Below are 16339 nucleotides of genomic sequence, written 5' to 3' on the forward strand. Positions count from 1 at the left end.
AAGTGCACCTGCGTGCCCTTACAATTCAGCAACAGCTATCATTTTAACAAAATGAATGGATCCTTCCTCTGAATGTTATCAAATCAAACTATAGATGTAGAAATTAAGTATTCAGGCACATTAATTAAGATCCCATGATCAGGAACTGCGACAGTGTCAATGAACAGTTAATTACCGGCCCAACGTTTCGGTCTCTAAAGAGCGATTCATTGTAGGATGAATGCCTCCTCATGAGCTAAACTTAAAATTAGGTGGTGTAATTATGCTACTATGCAATCGTATGCCATCACGGGGACTCTGTAATGGAACAAGGTTGATAATTCCACGTCTACAAAGACACATCATAGAGGCCCATGTAATCGATGGAACTTAGATACTGTTCTTATAATGTGCATACCTCTATTTCCATCTGATACAAATATGCCTTTCAAATTCAAAAGAAGACAGTTAGCTATACGTTTAGCCTTTTCAATGACCATTAATAAGTCACAGGAACCTACACCCCCTTCCTGGAAGCGATCGGTGGTGACCATTTATAAGTCACAAGGACCTAAGCCCCCTTCCTGGAAGCGATCAGTGGTAATTCCCATATTTAAGAAGGGGGACAGAAGTAACACTATGAATTACCAACCGATACTGACCTTTAAGCCATGCTAGAATAGCGTATGTTACGCCGGGAACGGATAGTATCATATGAATTCCTGTAAGGAAGCCAAGCTGTAAATCATTTTCAAGTGACTCAGTGATGATGTAATCAGGCCTAAGGTACATATTGATAAGAAAATAACTAAGATTGCATGGGAGGGTGATTCTAATGGCCCACATATCCGAGTGAAGTAGATCCACGCAGTGCATTTAGCTTGAAGAGAAAGCTTAACCCAGATAGGACCCTTCACTTTGATCTTTAGAATTAAATATCTTAAAGCCAAACTGATCGGCTAGGGCCATTTCCCATGTCTCCTGAAAACACATGATTTCATGGTATCCATTGAATTCCCAGCAGTGTGGATCATCTAATTTACCAAGTATAACCCTGTATATTGCATGAGAGAAGAGGCATTTTTTCAGACTGAGTTAAGTCAAAAGCAGGGTGACTTGGAGTTCATTGGAGTCACGTTGTTAGGCTTGTAGGTGGGCAAGGGTAACAGTTGTCAACTGCATTCTGCGGATGTGTGTGTTTTCTGGAACCAGGGTTGAAGGGAACCCACATTTCCATGTGCTAAGAAGAGTGGAAAGTGACCATGATGCCATTTTATGCATATTATCATACCTAGGCAAGAAAGGAACACACTATGCTACAACCAATGCAACCCATCTTAAGAGGATGTAATGGTCAAAATTAAATAGGGATCATGTTATCCCAGTGTTATATAATGGTCTGCTTCCGGGAGTAACTAATTATGCAGTGGCAACACAGTCTCGAGATCCCATTGAGTTTTATAACACGTTTGTAAACATAATAAAGCCTTTCGTTACCTTCCCTGTTACCAAATCTTTCTGCGAACATTCCAAAGTTAATAACACAAATTGACACTATGCGGATTGCTGAGCAGCAAAGAAGGCCCCCCTCAAAGTTGGTAAAATGACCAAAGCAGAGCATAGAGAACTAGTGTCCAGCAAAGGGCGTCATACAAAGGATTTATGGGTGGCCTGGTCTAATTTGATTGTGGCCGCTCTTCCAAACAACAAGAAGACCTTTTGGAAGATGAATTACTGCCAGAAAGGGTATGGTTGTGTTGAGCTATGACCTAATAGTGCGCCGAGGAGTAATAGAATGGACAAGTAATTGTGGTCAAAGTTGTAAATTCCTTTTATTTTTGTGTTTGAGAGCCTTTGTGGATGACACGTGTTTCGGCAAATCTACCTTTTTCAAATCCTGGCTTGTTAAAAGAAGAGAAAATAATAAAAATCAAAAAAAGATATACACACATGAAAGTCTCTATATGTATAATCGTCATACTCAAGTATTCATACATTTAGACTTATTCAAAGTGCACTAATATAAAGTATTGCTAGATACGTTAGGAAAACATTGTCTCTTAGAATGGTATAGTTACCATTGCACCAGAAATAGACCAAAAGAGGAAGTTAGGGGGAGTGATGAGCCTTGTGCTATTAAGCATGCAATTCATTGTGGGAAAAGAAGGATATTAGGGTCAGGTGGGAGTGGTGGAAGAGACAGGGATCTTAGTCTGTATGTTAAAAAATGTGGTAAGCAGGCTAATGGTGAAATGAGCATAATAATTCATGTTAGAAATATGAACACTTGGTCTTACCTAAATAGTTAATACATGAGTCACTGCATAATGCATGTAGAAACTGGGGTTCACAGGGATAAATCCCACCTGTTTGAAAATCACAAAAGAATATATATAATAGGAATGAGTTTCTTGGAAGCGTTTTACACCTTAAATTAGCAAGTATTAAGGTTAATAGCAAACACCTAGTATCGAGCGGGCACGCAGTCTATATGTATAAAATAAACATTTTCGATTTAGAAAAAACTAAATAGAACGTTAGTTTGGGACTAAAAAATTGAAAAAATTGAAAAAACAGAAAGAAAGTATTCTGGTTGCCCATGTTTATTATAAAATTTGAAATTAGATATAAGAATACAGCATGCCTGTATGGACATTATATTGAGTGTAAAATACTGGAACGCATTACCGACTCAGCAACCTGAATGAGGTATTGTGGGAAATGAAGTGTATTCATCTTGATGATGTTTCCAAAGTCCATAAAGAAGTGTATTATGGGAAACGTAGTCAATCTCTAATGCCTAAAAATTGTAGATATTTAGAGAACACAGAGTAAGTGAGAGGCAGTTTGAGCAAGAGAATTAGATAAGAAAAAGATAGGTCAGATTGCATAATAGCATGGCATATGTATAAAAACCACCAAAATATATTAGAATGGTTCGGATGAACAAAAATGAAACTTACGTATTATGGTAAATCAGAAAAACATGACGTTCAAAAAGTACACAAAGTTAAGTATTTCTTAGAGAAAATGGGCCATTTCATTGTCGGAGTTTAGACCCCAGTCCACTGATCGATGGTGCCAAATAAGTCTTGCTTCGGCTCTTCTGAGAAAGAGTTCCTGGTTACCACCTCTTGTGGTAGTCGTGATTTTCTGTAAGCCAATGAACTGGATGTCCAATTTATTATCCATTTGATGCTTCAATTGAATTGTTATTCAAAACTAACCAGCAATCCCACCAATGCAATCATACAGGACCTGAAGATCCAGATCAACAATTGGCATCAGCAAGGACTGATTACTGATGATGAAAAAACCCATCTTTTCATATCAAAACCAACAATACCTACCATTTACTTTCTCCCAAAAGTACATAAACCTTTTCAAACAATTCCAGAGGGGAGACCAATTGTCAGTGGCATTGGATGGGCCACTGAACCAATCGCAGAGTATATAGACAACATACTTAAACCAAAGGTTACTCAGGTACAAGCTTATCTAAAGGACAGTACTTCCATTATTAACACACTGGCACAAATTGAATGGCAAGATCATTTTCTCCTGGCAACATGGGATGTCAAAGCTCTCTATACCTCAGTTGGATATGACTTAGAATTACAAACCATAGATTATGTTTTCCAGGAAGAATCTTCATCACATTTCAATTATGTATGCATGTTAAAAGAAATGTTACTAACTACGTTTTTGCTATTAACCTTAATACTTGCTAATTTAAGGTGTAAAACGCTTCCAAGAAACTCATTCCTATTATATATATTCTTTTGTGATTTTCACACAGGTGGGATTTATCCCTGTGAACCCCAGTTTCTACATGCATTATGCAGTGACTCATATATTAACTATTTAGGTAAGACCAAGTGTTCCTATTTCTAACATGAATTATTATGCTCATTTCACCATTAGCCTGCTTACCACATTTTTTAACATACAGACTAAGATCTCTGTCTCTTCCACGACTCCCACCTGACCCTAATATCCTTCTTTCCCCACAATGAATTGCATGCTTAATAGCACAAGGCTCATCACTCCCCCTAACTTCCTCTTTTGGTCTATTTCTGGTGCAATGGTAACTATACCATTCTAAGAGACAATGTTTTCCTAACGTATCTAGCAATACTTTATATTAGTGCACTTTGAATAAGTCTAAATGTATGAATACTTGAGTATGACGATTATACATATGAGACTTTCATGTGTGTTTATCTTTTTTTGTTTTTTATTATTCTCTCTTCTTTTGACAAACCTGGATTTGAAAAAGGCAGTTTTGCTGAAACACGTGTCATCCGCAAAGGCTCTCAAACACAAAAATAAAAGGAATTTACAACTTTGACCACAATTACTTGTCCATTCTATTACTCCTCAGCGCACTATTAGGTCATAGCTCAACACAACCATACCCATTGTCACAAACGGAGTGGAGGGTCTCAATGTCTCCGTAGTAGCTAAACCTAGTGCGACACAAGTTACTTAACATTACTTCAATTTTCAAGGACAAATCCTTCTAACTTAAAAGGGCGCGCAGGTACCAACGACAGGTGTCATTCTAAAAAGTCCCTCACCAGTAATACTGCCAGAAAGGTGCAGTTAATTATTTAGCAAAAATTTGATAAACGGTATTGCAATTTGAGTTCCCTATATATTTATAAAAGTGAAAATGTGTGGATTTGTGGTTCGGTTTGTGGCTTGGCGAAGCATTGTTCCTTATTCAATTCCACACTGTTTAACCAATCTACACCAAATTAGGCATAGATACCTGCCAGACACTACTGGCTACTTGATATTTGGACACCCCACTCCTTTGCCCGGATTCAAGCAAAACTCTACATTTGTTTGTGGCTTTGTGGCTTGGCGAAGCGTTGTTCCTTATACAATTCCACACCATTTCACCATTCTGCACCACATTTTGCATAGTTATCTGTTAGGACCCTCTGGACATTACTGGCTATTTAACATTTGGACACCTCACCCCTTTCCCCGGATTTCAGCACCTTCACACAGGAGACTGAAATCTGTGAAAAATCAATGTGGTTGTAGAAAGACCGGTCTCGACACGAGGAACATTTTTCAAGGCCCAAGGATGCACGGTTTCTGAGATATTTGCACCACAATGCACCACAATGCACCACAACGAACTGCACCAACCAGGGTGAGTGTCATAAAGCACCAAAGTATTGACTGAAAAGGATACGGTACTCAAAAGGATACAGATGGTAGGGTCTTCCGGATCCCTGTTCACACGATTTGATAGTTGTGAAGTCAAGTTTAGACCTTCCAAATGATACGACACTCTGACTGATGAAACAGGCAGAGAGATGGATCACTGGAAAGGGGGTGGGTAAAGTATAGGAAGTCAGCCTAGAACAAAATAAAGTATCATAAGAAACTGCCCCAAATCGACTCTCTATGATAGAACAGTATTTGGCATTAACTCACACACTGACCTTATGACTGGTGTAGAAGAATCCAGCAGAAGTCTCTTGAGGAAAATCCGGAATTGGAACAAACGACAAGGAAAGGAAGATTAGTAAGGGAGACTTATCCCGAACGGCACGAGGCTCACGCTAGATACCGGGTTGCTGCACCACAGGATAGCGTCCAAAGTACTGTTCACTGTCACCTTCCAACAGTCCTTGAAAAGCTTCCTTCCCACGTAGAGAAAAGTATAGAAATGAATAAATCCACCTGTTAATATCACAGATGCAGGAGTCGGAAATAGCGCCCTTTTGTGGAATAAACAAAGTACACACGGTTCTGAACAGCCGCGAAGAAAATAGAGTGCGCGTGTGGAATTACACGCGAACAGGATTCACGCAGCCCAGGCCAGCCGCGCTTGAAGACAGCGTGCGCTTGTGGAATTGCACGCAAACAGGATTCACGCAGCCCAGGCCAGCCTCGCTTGAAGACAGCGTGCGCTTGTGGAATTGCACGCGAACAGGATTCACGCAGTCCAGGCCAGCCGCGCTTGAAGACAACGTGTGCGTGTGGAATTACACGCGAACAGGATTCACGCAGTCCAGGCCAGCCGCGCTTGAAGACAGCGTGCGCTTGTGGATTTGCACGTGAACAGGATACACGCAGTCCTGATCAACCGCGCTTGAAGACAGCGTGCGCGTGTGGAATTACACGCGAACAGGATTCACGCAGCCCAGGTCCGCCGCACTTGAAGACAATGTGCGCTTGTGGATTTGCACGCTGACAGGATACACGCAGCCCAGGACAGCCGCGCTTGAAGACAGCGTGCGCGTGTGGAATTACACGCGAATAGGATTCACGCAGTCCAGGTCCGCCGCGCTTGAAGACAACGCGCGCTTGTGGATTTGCACGCTGACAGGATACACGCAGCCCAGGACAGCCGCGTTTGAAGACAACGTGCGCGTGTGGAATTACACGCGAACAAACAGCTCCAGGAATCAGCGTGTGGCGGAAAACACACTATAGAAGGCCCAAGAAGCATCTGAGGAAAACTGCAAGGACGCAGATCGGAGGATCAGCTTCACAACGCCAAATGATTCGATCAGAAGCAGCGAGTGAAGTTTCCACGCTACTTATATACGTAATGCCGTAGCTCACGTGACGAAGCAGAATTCACGTGAATTTAGCGACGTGAACAGTGCAGACGTCGCTTTCCCGGCAATGAATCGAACAACCGCCATTTGGAATAGAACGGTCTAGCTGTTCTATGAGCGTAAGAGGTAGAACCACGTCCAGCATGCAAGACAGTGAGGCAACAGGTTGGGAGAGAGCATAGAAGGTCCCAGTATGCAGCTGCACACCAACTCTCGCCTCTCCCCAACATCTGCTCCGTGGTAAGTCAGCCAGCTACACGCTCCCATTCTCAGTGCAATTTACTTCAGGGTGCAATGCACATCAAGCAATAAGCGAATCAGAACAGCGACCTACAGGATCATTGGTTTTTAACAATTGATGAGAATGCTGTCTTGCTTGTCCACAGAACCCGTTCGGAGAACAGGTACTTTTTACGGAATTGTACGATCGGACCGAAAAAAAGGTCAGACCGTACAAAAAGTCAGAAAAATGCTACCACCAAAGGTTTGAACACCAAAAGTTCTAACCTTTGGTGGTAGCATTGTAGGTAAGTATAAAAAATACTTTAAAAATACTTTAAAGTATAGTGAGCAGGGGTTGTGGGGGAAAGCCCTGCAGCTCCCGAAAAAAAAAAGAAAGAAAATGACTGCGCCGCCAGTTCCCGATCACGGAAGTGAAAGGGAACAGGCGTCGCAGGGACACAGCGTGAAGGAAAAGTAAGTAAGGTTTGTTTATGTTGGGGGTGTGGGTGGGGGTGTTTTGAGGGTGTGGTTGGGGGGGTGTTCTGGGTGTGGGTGAGGGTGTTGGTATGTAGGGGTTTTGAACGTGTGTTTGCATGGGAAATGTACAAATCTTTTGTGGTTTGTACATTTCACATGCAAATATTTCGGCAGCAGGAAAATCAGCTGCGGTCGGATCACGTAGATCCACTTTTTGCTAGTAAAAATGTCAACATGTCACTAAGCCCTAAACCTCTTTTCATCAGATCCCCTTGTATCAGGTTAACCCCTTTCACACCCTCTGAGGTCTAGGTTGCTGTGCTATCACAAAAAGCAGATAAGGGTCTGGAGTCTGATTTCGTACCAGCTGATATACATAGTCAAGGAGCAGCTCAAAATGTGGGTACTCTTTCTTACACAGCTTTACAACAAGGACATTCAGGTCGGATCAATCCTATGAAGCTTGCAGGGAGCCACTTTGGTTCTTATTTATAAGAAGGGGGTTAGCAATTTACCACAAAACTATTGGCCAATTTCCTGCTCGATTCTCGGCAAGACTTTCGGCAAACTGCTACAGATAAGGTTGGAAGACTGGTGTGCCGAACATAGGATGCTCTCAGCCCTGCAAGCCGGATTTAGGAAAGGGGTATCAACAACTGATGAGGCATGTTGTTTATTATTGATACTGTACACATGTGTTGTCCTTAAAAAGCAGCCAATCTACCTCGCCTTTGTTGACCTTGAAGCCGCGTTCGATAGTGTTCTCGTCCCAGGCTATGGAGTGCCCTGGGTCAACTAGCTGTCCCGGCACCCCTTCTATCTGCTATAGGTTTATTATAGCATGGGTGAGAGGAAATGCAAATATGTGGCCCAGCGATCCATTCAATATTAACATCGGGGTACGTCAGAGGTGCGTATTGGCACCCCTGCTATTATCAATTTTATAAATGATTTGTAACTGAAATATCAGAATTATCCACAGACGCCCCACAGATGGGTGATGTTAAAATTGCAACACTCGTAAGCTGCTGATGCTATCTAAAACACCAATGGGCTTAAAGCTCAACTGTCATTCTTCCATAAACAGGTAGAGAATAAGGGGCTGAGATTAAGCACATCTAAAACAAAGATGCTTAGATGTCATCCCGCAAGACACGAAAACACCCACCACCGACATTTAGACTTGATATCATGGATTCCTTTGACTAGCTAGGCCTTAGGATCGATTCTGCTATTAATTGGAAGCCACAAGTCATGAAGTTCAATATCATCTTGCGTCATAAGGGAGAAGCAATGTTCAAATTCTCTAGGCACTTTAAGGACAGAATACTATCAAGTGCTCTAGAATTTTATAATACACAGGCAGTTGCGGCAGCTATGGGGCCACATAGACGTTACATCAATACAAATCAGAGAGAAACAAATTGTAAAGAGGCTGCTCTCCCTGCCGAACAGGGCTCCAGCAATACCAACATTGTTGCAACTGGGCTTAAGAGGAATAACCTACAAGTGAAATTAAAACCACTCATGTACAGGTTAAAAATCTGGACCAACGAGTGCCTTGGTGATTATCGGGATACCCTCATTAAATTCCTCGAGTCCCCAGGGGCAGGCGATTTACCTTTGTTTAAATGTGTAAAAGACATGTTGTCTGGTACACAACTCTGTGAACTTTGTCCAGTCCACGCTGTCTAATTAAAACCTATGAAATCTTTATCTACATGGAGATTTGCCATCCCAATGTGTTGGGCAGCATTGCTATTGATTACATGCACATCAAAAGCACCAGTGATTTGGATCCTTATCTTTATAGACTGGGACCCAAGGATCACATGTTTTTGTTACAACATTGCCTGGGGATTTTGCTGGTTAGGGCACTTTCATCAAAATGGGGGTCTCATCAACCAATGTAATGCCAATATTGTAAGGGAATTGATGAGACAATAGTTCATTTTCTTTTGCTTTGCCTGTTACATAAATCATTGAGGTCCCTTTGGCTGAAACTGAAGTTATAAGAAATTTACAAATTGCACAACATTTCTGGAAAAAATGCAATGACCCGTCTAAAGAAAAGGCAATAATTAAATGTATGAGTAGTACCTGGAGGAAGAGAATTGCTTATATAGCAAACAATACCTAATTTAGTATTCATACGTTAATCCAATGCCTTTCAATTTGATTGTTTTATGGTATCTGTTCTACTCTACAGGTTTTAATATGTTTTGACTCACCTAACAGGTGTTTTATTTATTGTTATTATAATTATTTTATATAGTGATTGTCAATGTAATTTAATATTTGATTTGGTGCTGTATCTGCTTTGTTTTATGGTCATGCCGAAAAAAACAATATTTGTTAATAATGATTAAATACAGTGAAACACAGAATATGGTAAATGCGCAAATGGCATCAAGATATTGCATACTACATTGTGTATGTCCCAAATTCAGTCCGCCCTCCCTCCCAACCCCAAAATCTCATTCCCAACCTCAAAACACATGATCACAAACCACAGATCAATAGTCACCGAGGCCAAGGGCTCTCAGACTAGTTGGACATGTGAAGTCTTAATTCTGAGCCTTGACAAAGTCCAAAAAAGGATCCTGAGTGCTATAGAAATCCGGGAGGGAGTCATGCATGGAATGTGCACCTTTCTCATATATGTTATATTATGTTAATATGCTCTACTACTGCGCCAAGTCACCACTGTAGTAGCCTCTATGCGCCTAGGTGTATATATCAACATCCCCCACATTTAAGTAAACCATTCACAGGAGCTAGGGGTGTGGGGGGATCTCCTGTAAGTACCAATCAGAAACTTTGTGACCAGGAGGGCGTTGGTAACCTGGTCGCTATTTTTTCAAAGCCCAAGCATAAGAGCCATATTTTGCTTCCACCAACACGCAGACTCTGGGTGCTGGATATTGAAGAACAGTCCCCTAGCAGCCTGGGAAGAGAATATAAGTTTCTCAAATTGGGTCAATTCTATTGTGGCTCCCCCTTCCACTTCCCTATTCAGCACCCAGTGACAGATTTGAAAATAGTGAAGGCACTTCTCCCCTACCACCTCAAAGAGAGTTTTCTAACTTTCAAACAAATAGTCTTGTAGTGAAAAGATGTGAGACAAATTCACATGCCCCTGTCCTCCAAGATTCGAAACGTCTCTGCCTGTACCCTGGAGTAAAATTGTGATTATGATAAATAGGAATGTCAGAACCCAGAGGATGTATTCGTGAAACACTCTAAAATCTCTCATGGCCCTTTTAAAAAAAAAAACAATTGCCACCTAACCCTCAACTCATAGGAATGACAAAGGATATTCTTTAAAGATTCTACTGAACCTGGGACTTTACAAAATCTACAAACAGCGTCAGGGCACTCAACTGTATTACAGGGCCTGCGGTAGCAGCCTTTTAGTATAGGTTAAGTTGCTCAACTCATAGAAAGAGCACTTTTTGGCCGGCTTATAATTTTGCCCTCCCTGGACGAATCCTCACCAAACTTTGCAGAATGTCCCCTTTGCAACGAATTTGGTGTGGTTTCGTCAGAGGGGGGCAAAGTTATAGGGGGTGTCCCAAAACGTTTAAAATCCTCAGACACAATAGAAAAAGATTTGTGCTCGATCCTACAGCCCAAAACGCTGGACGGAGTTGCAGCAAACTTGCGTGAGGAGTGGCGGCTTGGTCCTGAAAGCGTGCTTTTGAAAAATTTGGTGTAAATCCGTCAAGTAGTTTAAAAAAAAATTACCATAAAGTAGGAAAACAAAATTAGTGATATCTGGGTTCGGTCTGCAGGCTCATTTCTTGATTCATAGTCTGCGGGCCCCCAATGGACCAATCAGAGAGCAGCGTAGCATTCGCAGAGATCGTACGCACCCGCTGATTGGTCATTTAAAAACGTGAGGTGCGTCAAAACGTTTGAAACAGACGCCATGCTGGATTCAGGAACAGCACCCGTAGTCTGCGGGCATCGCAATAAAAACATTAAAAAAACACAACATTGCACTTGTCAAACAAATGAAACAATCTCTGGGAGGTGAGGGGTGATGAGGATGAGATGGGATATGGCCATAAAAAGCCAAAAATCTGGCGTTTTCTTCTACGAAGTCTGCAAACATCCCAGATGTTCAGGGGCATCCATGCATATTTCTGCATTACAGGGTCTGTGAAAAGCAGTTTGGTGATGGCTTATAACTTTGACGCCAATCAATGAAACTGCATGAAAATCTGCATTATCATTTTAGACTGGACCCTGAATGGTTCTGCAAAGATTGGCGCTGTTTCACCAAGAGGGGTGAAAATTAGAGGGGGGTCCCAAAATATTTGAACGGCTTATAAATTTGGTGCCGTTTGACGAATCTGAAAAAAGATTTAGACCCAGATTTGAATGTTTTTGCAAGGTTTGATGGGATTTTGTCAAGAGGGGGCAACATTATAGGGGGTTCTAAAGAATTCTAGATAGCTTATAACTTTGTTGCTGTTTGGCGAATCTGCACCAAAGTTCTTAGAAAGATTATAGACCCAACCTTGAATGTTTGTGCAAAGTCTGAATGAATTCTGTCTAGTGGGGCTAAGTTATATGACTATCTTTTGTACGTACATTTTGACACGTTTCAAAAAATAAAACATGGACGGGTTTGCAAAAGACTCTTTCAAGGAGCATTGGCAAGGACCCGAAAGCATGGTTTTGCAAATGTGCCTGTGTTTTATTTTTTGAAAAGTGTCATAATGTAGGTACAAAAAATAGTGCTATACCTTTGGTGACTGAGTTATGGCCTGTGGCCATAGACAGTGGCCATATACATCCTGGCTGCGGGCCATGACCACAAGGGACCGGCAATGGGGTTAAAGTGGGCATAGCCACCAGGGACCGACTATGTAGTAAAGCTTTTCAAAATCGGGATAGGTTTGAATGGACAAACAAATTCTGCTCATGGCTACAGCCGAAGTGCTGGCCAGGATTGCAGCAAAAATGTGCGAGGAGCAACTGCAAGGACCTCAAATCTGTCCTGTTTTATTTTTTCTAAAGTGTGAGAATGTAAGTACACAAAATTGTGATATAACTTTGGTGCCTGGGCAATGGGCCTGGTCCTGAGCAAGGACAAATGTGTACTCTGATTTACTTATTGGGGCATGTGGCATGGCCGAAGCCTTAGGTTTGAATGGGGAAACAATATTCTACTTGCGGCTACAGCCTGAAGTGCTGGATTACAACAAACCTTTGCGAGGAGCATCAGCAAGGACCTGAATGCATGCTTTTACAAATCTGCAGTGTGTTTTACTTTTTTGAAAGTGTCAAAAAGTAAGTACAAAAAATAGTGTTTTAGGTTTGCTGCCTGGGCAGTGGGCCTGGCCCTCAGCAAGGACAAATGTCTACTCTGATTTGTCTATTGGGGAATGTGTCATGGCCGCAGCCCATGACCCATGGATTGTGTAGACTGGCTATGGCTGCAAGCCATGAGCACTGGCCATTGGTCACATTATGAGGGTATGGTGGACACTGAACTAGGATGCACGGTAGGTGCAGTGGATAACGGGGGTGGTTTGGTGGGGCTGGGGTCATGGTGGAGCCTCATGCCCTAGGCAATTTAACCATGACTTGCATCCCCAGCATGCGCTGCTGATAAAGTCGCACATCAGTATGCATTGCATAAAAATATGCTTGTTAAAGGAGGTTTACAGTTATTTCATATATGTTAAAAGAGGAGTTATTAATAACTTATATACAGTGATGTAACATCATGAAACATTTTTACTCATAAATAGCTATGAAATTCACAGAACAAACTTTGTTAAAGGGACGTTATGGTTAAGTTGCACTAATAAAAAGCTATGAAATTCAGTCACAAAAACTTTGTTAAATGGACGTTATGGTTACAAGTAAAACCGAAAACCCCCAGAAATGTGCCCGTTATGGTAAGCTAAGCAACCATTAATGCGCCACCACCGTGCACTGCTAAGACTAACACCCAGGACATCAAAGATGACATAAAAAATGTGCTGCATTATGGTGGCAAAACTCAGAGTATGGAAGACCATCACAAAGAAAGGGAGGGCCCGAGCCATGCAATCTGGAAAACAGTCTAGGCAAGCCACGATTGATTAGGTGGCCAGAATCAAGAAGGCTGGAGGTGACCCCATGAGCCTTGCCCCCTGCCAATGTGATGCAGATGGGGCGGATGGGGTATTTAAGCTGATTGAGAGGGGGGGACAATGCTACTGATGTTATTGATGCCACTCATGCTAGTGAAGCGATGTCCAACTCTGTGGCACAGATCCGTGAAAGTGGCAGTCTAGCCCCAAGTGAGGGGTCTGACATGGATGAGGTGGTGATGAGGGTGAGTAGGGCACAGAGCCGTCCCCCCCACCACCCCAACCCCCACTCCCAAGAAGGGAAATAACAAATAAGGAATTATTAGGAGTAACTTTAACTCCCGACATGCAAACAAACATGGCACCTGACCTGATACAATATCAAGCGTGTGTATGTGGCTCTGCTGAAATAGACTAGCAAGACAACTTGGTGTCCACCAGGGTGCAGGATCCTGCAGCCGTGGTGGCAGCTGTAGGTGGCTATTCAGATAAGTCAGCTTTGGCAGCACTGGAGTGCTCAATCGATGGTTATTATGCAGAGCATTGTCTGCACAGGGCAATTGGGGATACATTGTAGAGGGTGGGGTGTCAAGCCCAAAGAGCAGGCATGAATGCGTCCAATACTGAGATTGACATGGACATTGACATGGCTGATTTGGAGGTTAGTCCAGCTATGGAGCCAATGTCGACGCTGGTTAATACTCTGGTTTGCCGAACAGGTGATGGGGGAACAAGATGGGAAGTAGTAGATGGAAGAGAAACCACTTTAAAGATCTTCCTTCCATTACCACGATAATTAGGGATCTCTCCTGTAATCACCCTGCATGGGCGCACTCAGAGGATAGAGCGAGACGCCCAATGTCTGGGCAACCTCTTGGCTACCCATCTCGTATGGCGTATGCAGATGGTATAATTGGCTGTTAAAATGGGGGCATAGTAGAGGAGGAGATGTCACGTTCATCTGGTCCATCTCTTCACTCTGCTTCCCAGAATTATATGCCCACAGACTTTCATGATCCTAGTTTAATTCTGGGAGGTGAACAGTGTGAAGAGCTGACTATGAGCACAAACATGGAGAACGTGCTCTACTTCCCACGGCATATAAATAGACTATCTATTGCGTACCTGGAATGGAAAGATGCATATAGACAGCTTTTAGATACGTCCGAAAGGGATACAGAAAAGCTGGGTACACGCTTGGGAGTCATTAGCACCTTGGCAAAATGAATGACAAATATATTGGCAGGGCATAGCACAGCCACCAATTGGTGTCCAATCAATCTGGTGCAAACCCGCCTAAGGCTCCCATGGGCAATTCAAAGAGCCGGGAAGTAGCAGCACCAATGCTGGAGCCAGAGGAGGGTTCATGGAAACCCAGAGGGGATGAAGTAACTACGGTAGGAGTAACTACAGAGAATAAACTCCTGAATGTAAAATAAAACATTAATGTACTACAGCAGCCCATAACATTGGAAGGGGCTAGTAAGAGAACAACCAATCAACAAGAATTGACTGTAATGAAAAGTGCAAGGCCAGCGCAAGTCGGGACTGCGACCCAAACCCATCTTGCACAGCAGGACTTTACCTGTCCTCATGCGGTGAAAAGAGTTACCAAAGAGGACAGTGTGGACACCTTGGCGGGATGGAGGAACATGAACTTAATCTGTTGTTTTAAAGGTCTTACGCATGTTAACAAGAGTGCCTATAAAAGGGCATTAGTGAAGGCCATATCAGAGGCCTTAGGTGTGCGCAACATCTTGTTCAATCGTTTTCCAAATATCCGTATTTCATCGGATTTTATGTTTTGCAAGGAGTGTTTGTTTTGTGAACTTAAATTTTCATTTTTGTATATAAAACTACAGAGATGCACTAGCTATGAAGGGGATTGAGGTGCTTGAGGACACAAAGGCAGAAACATGCCACCTGCATGACTCATGGTATTCATTGTACACAGAGGGTGGCATTTTAGATGAGTTACAACAACCAACTGAGAGTGTGGGGTGGCAGGAGCAAAATAGAAAGCTTGTGGATCCGAATCACCTCATTATTGACTTGACAAGACCAGAGTTAGAGCAAAGGCTAAGGCAGGCCACTATTGTGGACTACCAAGTATCCAAGCAGGCAGGAGAGAACGTCTATGCATTTGTGACACAGAACCCACCACTAAAGTAGCTCTAGGGGAGCATGGGCTCACAGGGAAGAGGGGGATTAGGGCTTGGACAATGGGACCGAATGAGGAAGGGACCTGAGGTTATAATATGAGGGGCCAGATAGCCATATCAAACCAGGAAGTTACTCAGTGGCAGCAACTATTGAAGAGGGCCATTGTCTCTCTATTAGCATGGAATATTGCAGGGGCCATGTCCAAGCTCGTAAGGTAAGACATAAGGGATCTAATGCAGCGGTTTTAATTTATTTTCCAACAGGAGACATGGGCACAAGATACGCTGTCCTTGGATGATATTCAATCATTCAGATTCCATCCTTAAAAAATACACGGGTCGGTCATATGGGGGATGGCAGTCTTTGTTAAGTCCTTGTATGAATGCCATCATGTCGATCTAGATAATTGTTGCTTTCAGGTGGTAAAAGTTAACCTGGAGTTAACATGAAAATCGTCCTAGTTAACTTTTATAATAGCCCACATAAGTCCAACAAGGGGCAGTGCCTGGCTCAACTTCAGCAACTCTTTGTTGACTATATTGGCGACTTGGATCAGGGCACACACATAGTCTTGCTGGCGGGGGACTTTAATGTCAAATCTGGCAGTGGTCCCTCACCAGATCTACTAGATATCACAGAGGATTGTTTGCGAGTGTTAGGCAGAATCCTGTGCAGTTCCCTTAGGGAGCACTACAGAAGATTAAGACTACAGGTATGAGCAATAAATCCCCTTTGGTATCAGTCTGTACCACAAAGATTTAGTTGGTAGCTGTGGCTAAGCAGTCAGACTTATCTCAAGAGGGAGATGGGCAGTATTCA

The 16339-nt window shown here is 42.6% G+C and overlaps 1 protein-coding gene across 1 annotated transcript in view; it reads left to right on the forward strand.

Annotated features, from left to right (window-relative positions):
- The window catches only part of ARHGEF33 (Rho guanine nucleotide exchange factor 33), a 554915-nt gene that overhangs the window by 17621 nt on the left and 520955 nt on the right, over window positions 1–16339 (forward strand). The gene's annotated exons all lie outside the window — the stretch shown is intronic.

This window comes from Ambystoma mexicanum, chromosome 4p (assembly GCF_040938575.1).
Source record: "Ambystoma mexicanum isolate Mex_15411 chromosome 4p, UKY_AmexF1_1, whole genome shotgun sequence".
NCBI classification, from domain to species: Eukaryota; Metazoa; Chordata; class Amphibia; order Caudata; family Ambystomatidae; genus Ambystoma; species Ambystoma mexicanum.